The following is an 8,976-nucleotide window of genomic DNA, read 5'->3' on the forward strand; positions in this document are numbered from 1 at the left end:
GAAACCATTCAAATATTAAAATGTTCACCTCCTTCAGGACATGACTGCTATGACTGTTCTTGTTTTGGACATTTACGCTTTTTATAATATTCAGCTTTTTAAACTTTTATTTTTACAATAGCCCGCGTTCACACCAAGTACTTTCCTGTACTTAGTTCCGGCACTACAGTGCCCCGGCGCTTTTAACCCCAGGGCACTTAGTACAGATCGCGTTCACAACCGGAGTACTTTTCCCTGAGGGAAGATTACGCAAATGAGCCGCTGACGTCACTTCTTCTTCTTCTTCTGCTTTGGCTTTACTGGCAGGCCACAAACCACTTCCACGGCGAGTACAGTAGGTGGCGGTATGCACCTTAAAGTTGTTTGCAATCCGCTGCAAAACAAGAGAAGAAGAAGAAAAACTTCCCGCGTATACTGCACCTCGCTGTACATTAGGCGTCTGTTGTTTACCTTCCGACCTCAGACATGATGGAGATGGAGTCGACTGAAGTTGTGCTGTTTGTGCCTCATGTTATACAGCTTTGTAACTGAGTTAATGCAGCCTGAGCAACTTGCGTACAATAACAAAACAAGCCGAGCACGAGTGGTGGTGGAGAACGCTTTTGGCAGACTGAAGGGCAGGTGGCGGTGCTTGATGAAAATAAACGACTGCAAGATGGACAAGATCACATTCCAGGTGGCAGCATGTTGCATATTACATAACCTTTGTGAAAGTAATGAAGTACAGGGACGAATGGACTGCCTTACCGGCGACCCAGCTTATGAGGCATCTGAACAGCGTGTAAATTGTAAACATTTTGACAATAAAGCTGATCTTTTGTACAGTGCTTTTGTTTCTCTTTTATTTTCCAGTCAAGACAGGCAACATTACAATAGTGTACAGTGTGGCAATATAATAACAATAAACTGTGCCAGGTGTGTTGTATGCACAGTAAATAGGCTCAGCAGCAAACCCACCGTCATTATATATATATATATCTTCCTGAGACCCACTGCATCCGTCTGCCATAAACACTATGGAAACCTATATGTTAGTTTCGGCCCATAGTGGACTCCATTTTGTGTTGTGTAAAATGGGGGGGGAATTAAAAGTTTGCAAATCCCCATGTCCTCCTCAGAGGACAATCATAAAAACATTTAGTTTTAGGTCAAATAATATTTAAAATGATATAAATTGTCATATTTGTGTATGTGCCCCTGCCATTCCCCCACAAGGTTGCAACATTGATGATAAATGACAAATAAAGCTTTGCCAGTTTATAACCGATGAAACATGATGGTATCAGAATAATCACTTCCATGTGATGTATAGGATGCTACACAGGTCACTAAAGATAAAGTGTCAGGAGAAATAAGCAAGATACAGGATCTGTTTAACAGTAAATAGAAGTTCACATTTTTAGTTAATTTACATGTACAAGTTGTACATGTAAATTAACATTATCAATATAAAATAAAGTGTCAGTTGTATCAAGACTATATAATAACAGTAATAACAATAATATAAAATGAACTGGTGAGCATCTTGTCCTCCGTTTCCTGGGCCTTGGTGAACAGCACCATCTGATCCCCGTGCATCGACTCTTTCACCACGCCGGTCCTCCAACGCCTGGACGGTGTCAAAGAAATTCGCATCCCGTGTCCGCTTTCCTAAGAGGGGAAAATAAGCAAGATACAAGATCTGTTTAGTCGCCATGTAGTTTTACAACATACTAGGAATGTGTTTTTTGTATTTTCACAAATACAATTAAGGTTTCACAAATCTGAAACTGTGTTATAAAGAATGTTTAGCCTCTCTGGGATAATCCAGTCCAGATTTGATGAGTCTAGGTATAGTGGTTTTAGATCAGGACCTGGTCTAATGTGGTCTACATGTAAAAAAAGCACTGAAACTTTGTTTAATGTTGTTGAGGCAAGTTTTCTTACCGGAAGTCATGTGAATGCAAAGCTCGCTTGTTTCCAATCCCGAGAGTTGTCCATCCTCGCCTGAAACACACGATTAGTGCCATGAGTTAGTGAAGCAAATTACAGAAACACTGCACAGTTATTCACAAGTCAAAACGTTTTCATAGCGGCGGAGAATATCTAGCTAGCTAGATGTAGCTAGCTCGGGGCCGGTGTTAGACTATCCAGCCTAGCATGGCTAGCTTGATCTACTGAGCAAATAAAAGTACATCTGAGACCATTATTGTGCAGATTAAAACCCCAGTGCATGTAGTTGATTTTACCTTCGTCGTGGTCGTCATCGTTGGCCACTGAATCCGCCGTTTGTGCCGTGGGGCTGTGCACGATTCCCAGGTCGAGTGAAAGCTACTGAACTGGCTTCAGTAGCATTCCCTGGGTCGCGTCCTCGGCGTAGATCTCCAGAAGCGCGTAGATCTCCCGAAGCGCCGACACCTCCTCATCATTTCTTGATGCTTGCCATAACAGCGTTCAAAAACAAACTACTCTCCGTTTGTAGCGAGGAAAAAACAATGGCGGCTCCACACAACATTATTCACAGTTGTACGGGCGTGGTTTGCAATTCACCCAGCCCAATCAGGTCGGTGTATGTTTTGGTCATTGGATTTTCTTTTCACAAATGGAAATTCAAAAACAAAAAACGACTGGATATTTGATTTTCGTTTCAAATTGAAAAACCAAAATTGAAATACAAGGCGTTTTTCTTTATCACGGTCAAAAAAGGGATTTACTAAAGCTTAAAAAACGGGATGATTTTCATTTTCTACTACTTCTCAAAACAAAAAATAAAATCACTAGAAAACGGAAACAAAAAAAACCCCCCGTTTTTTCATATTCTGCTACCAGGAAGTTGTCTTTCAAAATAAGAGCGCAGATGAGGACGGTCAATCCGTGTATCTACGGTCCATTTGTTTTCACAACGAAAACAGCCAAGACACATATTGAGCCCAGAAAATGAATGTTATTAAGGGCTGTAAATATAATAGGCCTATGTCTAAAATGGACAACATTGTTAGGAGATTTAACCTATACAGCGATTCTGCACTGCGATCAGCTCAGCCGTCTCTCGAGTTTGTTATCATTTTTTCTGCCATTAGTTCTTCGTGAGATCGATCCTGTTGGACTCAGTAGGCTAGTAGTGAAACTACTCCCACAAGTACTATGAAGTACTTACTGTGTACTTTTTGAGTAACCCTCTGTCAATGTCCCCTCCTGAGAACAAGAATGCATGTTTCTCTGCTATTTTGAATCAGCGTTAAAACACCTTTCTTCATGAGACTGATATTGTTGGACAGAGTATTTTAAGAGGATATGGTAGACATGATATCAGCAATACTTCCAGTCAGTAGTCCGGCAGCAGCATTTTTAAATATTGCAAAAAAGGGCTCCAAAAAAGGCATATATATCCTGGCCGGCTTAGCCAGTGTGTATTTTTTCAAGCACCACAAGATTCATAGTTTATAAAGTACAATTCTGGGCCATTGATTGTGTCATTTCTCCAAACTCATACAGTAAAAATGGCAATTTTTTGAAGCCTTAAAATGGTGCAGGAAAAGGACTTTACATTGTATTATACTTAAAGACAGGACTATTCAGTTAAGTGAAGAGAAAAAAGGAAAGAAAACTGTTATAATGGGTGATGTAACATTAATGACAGACATAATATGAGGTCCTTGGCACACATTTTGTGATCATGGGGCATTACCCTTACAGCATCAGGACAATATCATATGGAGTCAGACACTGGAAGTGTGCTGGAGGCGTTGACTGGGACTGATGGAAGGATGAGGCTGATGAGACTGAAGAATCTGCGAGGAACGAATTAGCGGCTGAGAAATAGTTATATATTAAAAGACAGCAGCATCATTAAGAGGCCAACCAGAGTGACAGAGTGTGTTACTTTGCTGAAGGATATTTGGGACCAGCTATCCAGGCCAGTCTCTAAAGACTTTCCAAGGTGTAAAAATGCTGCTGCCGGAGTACTGACTGGAAGTATTGCCGATATCATACCATCCTCTTAAAATACTCTGTCCAACAATATCAGTCTCAGGAAGAAATGTTTTTTAACGCTTATTAAAAGAAAAACATGCATTCTTGTACTCGGGAGGGGACATTGACAGAGGATTTCTCAAAAAGTACACAGTAAAATTACTTCAATGTATTGTTAGTAGTAATATCCTTCAGCAAAGTAACACACTCTGTCACTCTGGTTGCCCTCTTAATGATGCTGCTGTCTTTTAATATATAACTATTTCTCAGCCGCTAGTTCGTTCCTCGCAGATTCTTCAGTCTCATCAGCCTCATCCTTCCATCAGTCCCAGTCAACGCCTCCAGCACACTTCCAGTATCTGACTCCATATGATATTGTCCTGATGCTGTAAGGGTGATGCCCCATGATCACAAAAGGATCCCTCTAGAGTCTGAGTGCCAAGGACCTCATATTATGTCAGTCATTAATGTTACATCACCCATTATAACAGTTTTCTTTCATTTTTTCTCTTTTCTTAACTGAATAGTCCTGTCTTTAAGTATAATACAATGTAAAGTCCTTTTCCTGCACCATTTTAAGGCTTCAAAAACAGCAATTTTTACTGTATGAGTTTGGAGAAATGACACAATCAATGGCCCAGAATTGTACTTTATAAACTATGAATCTTGTGGGTGCTTGAAAAAATACACACTGGCTAAGCCGGCCAGGATATATGCCTTTTTTGGAGCCCTTTTTTGCAATATTTATTAAAATGTCACTAGTTATTTAAACAAACCCCTATCTGAGGATAATACAAGCAACCATAAAACGCCCTTTATCTAAGAGACCATTGAAAGCCCATGAAGAATGTATCCTTCCACAAATCTTTTCAATCTGCTGTAATATAATAAAGCTGCCACGTGTTTTCAAATTCAAGTTAAGGCACTATCTGTGCAGAACATTACAAATATTCTTCATTTGCAGTATTTTATTTTAAAAGTGTTCAGAAAGACTGCATCAAATATGCTATATCTATATATCTATATAATATCAATATTGTTATTAACTTCAATCAAAGTCAATTTAAATAGCGGGCAAGACTTTCCAAGGGGTAAAAATGCTGCTACCCCCCCAACCGGACTTCTGACTGGAAGTATTGCTGATATCATGTCTACCATATCCTCTTAAAAATACTCTGTCCAACAATATCAGTCTCATGAAGAAAGGTGTTTTAACGCTGATTCAAAATAGCAGAGAAAGATGCATTCTTGTTCTCAGGAGGGGACATTGACAGAGGATTACTCAAAAAGTACACAGTAAGTACTTCATAGTACTTGTGGGAGTAGTTTCACTACTAGCCTACTGAGTCCAACAGGATTGATCTCACGAAGAACTAATGGCAGAAAAAAAGAGTTGACCGCAGTGCAGAATCGCTGTATAGTTTAAATCTAACAATGTTGTCCATTTTAGACATAGGCCTATTATATTTACAGCCCTTAATAACATTCATTTTCTGGGCTCAATATGTGTCTTGGCTGTTTTCGTTGTGAAAACAAATGGACCGAAGATACACGGATTGACCGTCCTCATCTGCGCTCTTATTTTGAAAGACAACTTCCGGTAGCAGAATATGAAAAAACGGGGGGTTTTTTTGTTTCTGTTTTCTAGTGATTTTATTTTTTGTTTTGAGAAGTAGAAAATGTAAATCATCCCGTTTTTTAAGTTTAGTAAATCCCTTGTTACCATGTTAAAGAAAAAACGCCTTGTATTTCAATTTTGGTTTTTCAATTTGAAAACGAAAATCAATATCCAGGTCGTTTTTTGTTTTTGAATTTCCATTTGTGAAAAGAAAATCCAATGACCACAACATACACTGACCCAATCAGCACTGGGGCACTTTTCACCCACAGGAAAGTACGATCTCTCAGCGGGCTCTAAAAATGGGGGTAAAAGTTCCCGAGATTAAGTACGATTTTTGGTGTGAACGCGACATAAGGGGTACTCACGGAACTAAACGCGAAAAGTACGGTGAAAAGTACTCCGGTGTGAACGCGGCTATTGTGGGAAAAGTACTTGGTGTGAACGCGCCTTATGTAATTAGTTCCAGCCGCCCTCCACAATCACACTCTACATCCTCCGTCTCTTCTTCAGCTGAGCTGTTTGGGGGGGGGGGTTATTTTGTTTCTATGAAACAAAATAAACTGGAGCTTCCAAATCTAAACTTTCTTCAAACAGTTCAGCACGCTGTTTACCTCGCACTCTTTGCCTCTAGCGGATCAGGGTGGTATGGCCGTAAGCAAAGAGTGTGGAGGGATAGGCGCTTCTTATAGCTGGCTCAGAGAGGGGCTCCTATGCTGGAGGTCCCAGGGCCGAGTTTGGGCGCTGACAGGCGGACTGCCCCCCTCCATGTCGATGGAGGTGCTGCAGGGGGCCTGCTGGAGGGCCCAGGCCGAGCTGTGAGCCTGTCTCCCCCTCTCCAGCACCTGGCAGCTCTCTGGGTCCTGGAGACACATTTTCAGGCTTCACTTTTCCCCCTAAAAATGAATTGTAATCAATACTTTTAGATGTAAATGGTTTATTGTATCATTACTATGGGTCTCTGAAACAATCAGACTTTTCCCACACTGTTATCAGAGTGTAATCAGAGTGTTATCAGAGTGTAATCAGAGTGTTATCAGAGTGTTATCAGAGTGTTATCAGAGTGTTATCAGACTTTTAGCACTCTTTTCCCCACAGAAACGACTTTAAATCATCGTTGTCACTATTGTGGGGATGTAGGAATGTACCTGTGTCTGGTGTGGAGCCTCCCTGCACTTTAAATCAATTGATTTGCCTTTTTTGATTGTATTTTCTACTGTTAGTGCACTGTGTCATGTCGGGTGAAGTGCCCTCCTGTGGGGAAACATAGGAACTGCACTTAAATCACTTCGTGCTTTTTAACCGGTTTAAAATCGTTTTTCTCACTTTTAAAATACTTTCTGCCATAGAAATGATTTTTAATCATTAGTACCATTATTAAGGGGCTGCATGAACACTTTCCCCCACGTTTAAAGCACTTTTCCTGGGTTAGAAAGTGAGGTGCTGCAGACTGTTCTCTGGGTAACAGTTAATGACTCTCTCTTTAAGTGGACATCACATTTCCATTGTGCGGAAGTTTGTCTAATGGCACGAAGCGTCCCCCCGTTATTTGCGTCCAAAAAGAGGAAGTTTCCCTAACTACAATGTATCAGCTAGTTATTGCAGGATAACACGTACTTAGTGGAGATTTATCAACTATACTTAAACTATTGCACATCTTTTAAACATTATTGCTAAAAGCCACTTGTTCATACAGCTACAGTCACCATTCAGCTATTCAGATATTCAGCTTTCTCTGCATTTTCAGCAAAGTTCAGCAACACATTTACGCAGCTTTCAGCATTCACACACATTTTCAGCAGGAAATGCCTTTTCTAGTCTAACCTGTTCTTAAATGATCGCAGTAAAGAAACTTAGTAACAGTACAGTAACACAGTAAAACTCTTGATCCCTGGCGTCATCAGCGATAGTAAATAATCTACAAACAGACAGAAGTCAAAATGTGCTCTCTGAATGAACTAATGATGTTTAAAACATGTGTTGTTTCCACAGACAGAGAGCAGAGTCTCCAGTCCCCAGCTGTCTGTCTCTGAAGAGTGACCGGTCTAAAGATCCACCTCTAAACTTCAGTAATGAACCTGGACCCTCAGACACAAAGTAAGAGTTTCTGCTGTAACCTGACCTGAAGAGGATCCAGTTTTTATATAATCTAATATATTAAACTGTTCTTTAATAATATCATGTGTGCAGTATAGTACAGAACAAAGGCAGCAGAGTTCAGCAAGCTAACATTATTTGAGGATATTTCAATATGCATTTATAGCATCATTGTATCAGTGGCATCAAAAGGTTTTAAATGGCAAAGATATTGATAAATACTCACTAAAAACTAAATATATCGTCCAATACATTATTTACTACTTGGGCATGTTTCTGATATGTATTTTAAAGATGTTTATTAATGATAGTGATAACCTGGTGAGCTGGTTGTGTTTAGCATTAGCAGATATAACAGAGCTTTGTGTGATTACATGTAGAGTCAATGCAAAGACCCAGATCCGTGCCTGGAGACACCAAGAAAGTGAAGATGTGAAATTCATGTCACCTGCGTATTCGTGCAGCGTGACACATTTCATCTTTCATTTCATTTCATTTGTATTTGTTCCGTTCATGGTATGCACAACTTAATGTATAACAAATATTTACAAAACATGTCTCTATGAACACACCATTGACCGAAAAGGAGCAGGGAGAAGAAAATAATCTGATATGACCTGCCCCTTTCTAAAGAAATAGAAACAGATGGTCTGTCCTTCATATGTTCTTATTCACAGCCACACATCACAGCATCGTAGGATAACAAGAGAAACACAAACACTTACTAACAAAAATACTTAGTTCCCACTCGACAGTTAACGGAAAGAAACAAAACAACAACAACAACAACAACATCAAAACATCACATGAACAAGGACAAGTGCAACACCCTCACCTGAGTCCTACTGGAGGAGAAGAGTCTTGAGAGAGACGTTTGTGACGCTCTGCCCATTGGTGAGAATCAGCTCCACTAATGTGACGTGCTGTAAAGGATGTGTTCATCTCCACAGAGGGAAGAGGAAGAGTGGTGTTCCTGTGGAGGAGCAGCTGTCCAGCTGTGCTCTGTGTCAGGACGTCCTGAAGGATCCAGTCTCTACCAGCTGTGGACACTGGTTCTGCAGACAGTGCATCACCTCATACTGGGAGCAGAGACCTCCATCAGGAGACCCCTCCTGTCCCCAGTGTGGAGAAAGATCCAGAACCAGAGCTGGACTGCAGACAGCCAGTCAGACCAGCTCTGTACGAGGTAAGAGGCCGAACACACGCAGCGTCTTATTCCTCTTCCTGGTTCATTTGTGTTTGAACAGGTATACTGTTGTAGAGCATAGACAGTAAGCTGTTTATAAAACATTTAAACTCAGTCTGTTTGT

Source organism: Trematomus bernacchii, unplaced genomic scaffold (assembly GCF_902827165.1).
Source record: "Trematomus bernacchii unplaced genomic scaffold, fTreBer1.1, whole genome shotgun sequence".
Taxonomy (NCBI): Eukaryota; Metazoa; Chordata; class Actinopteri; order Perciformes; family Nototheniidae; genus Trematomus; species Trematomus bernacchii.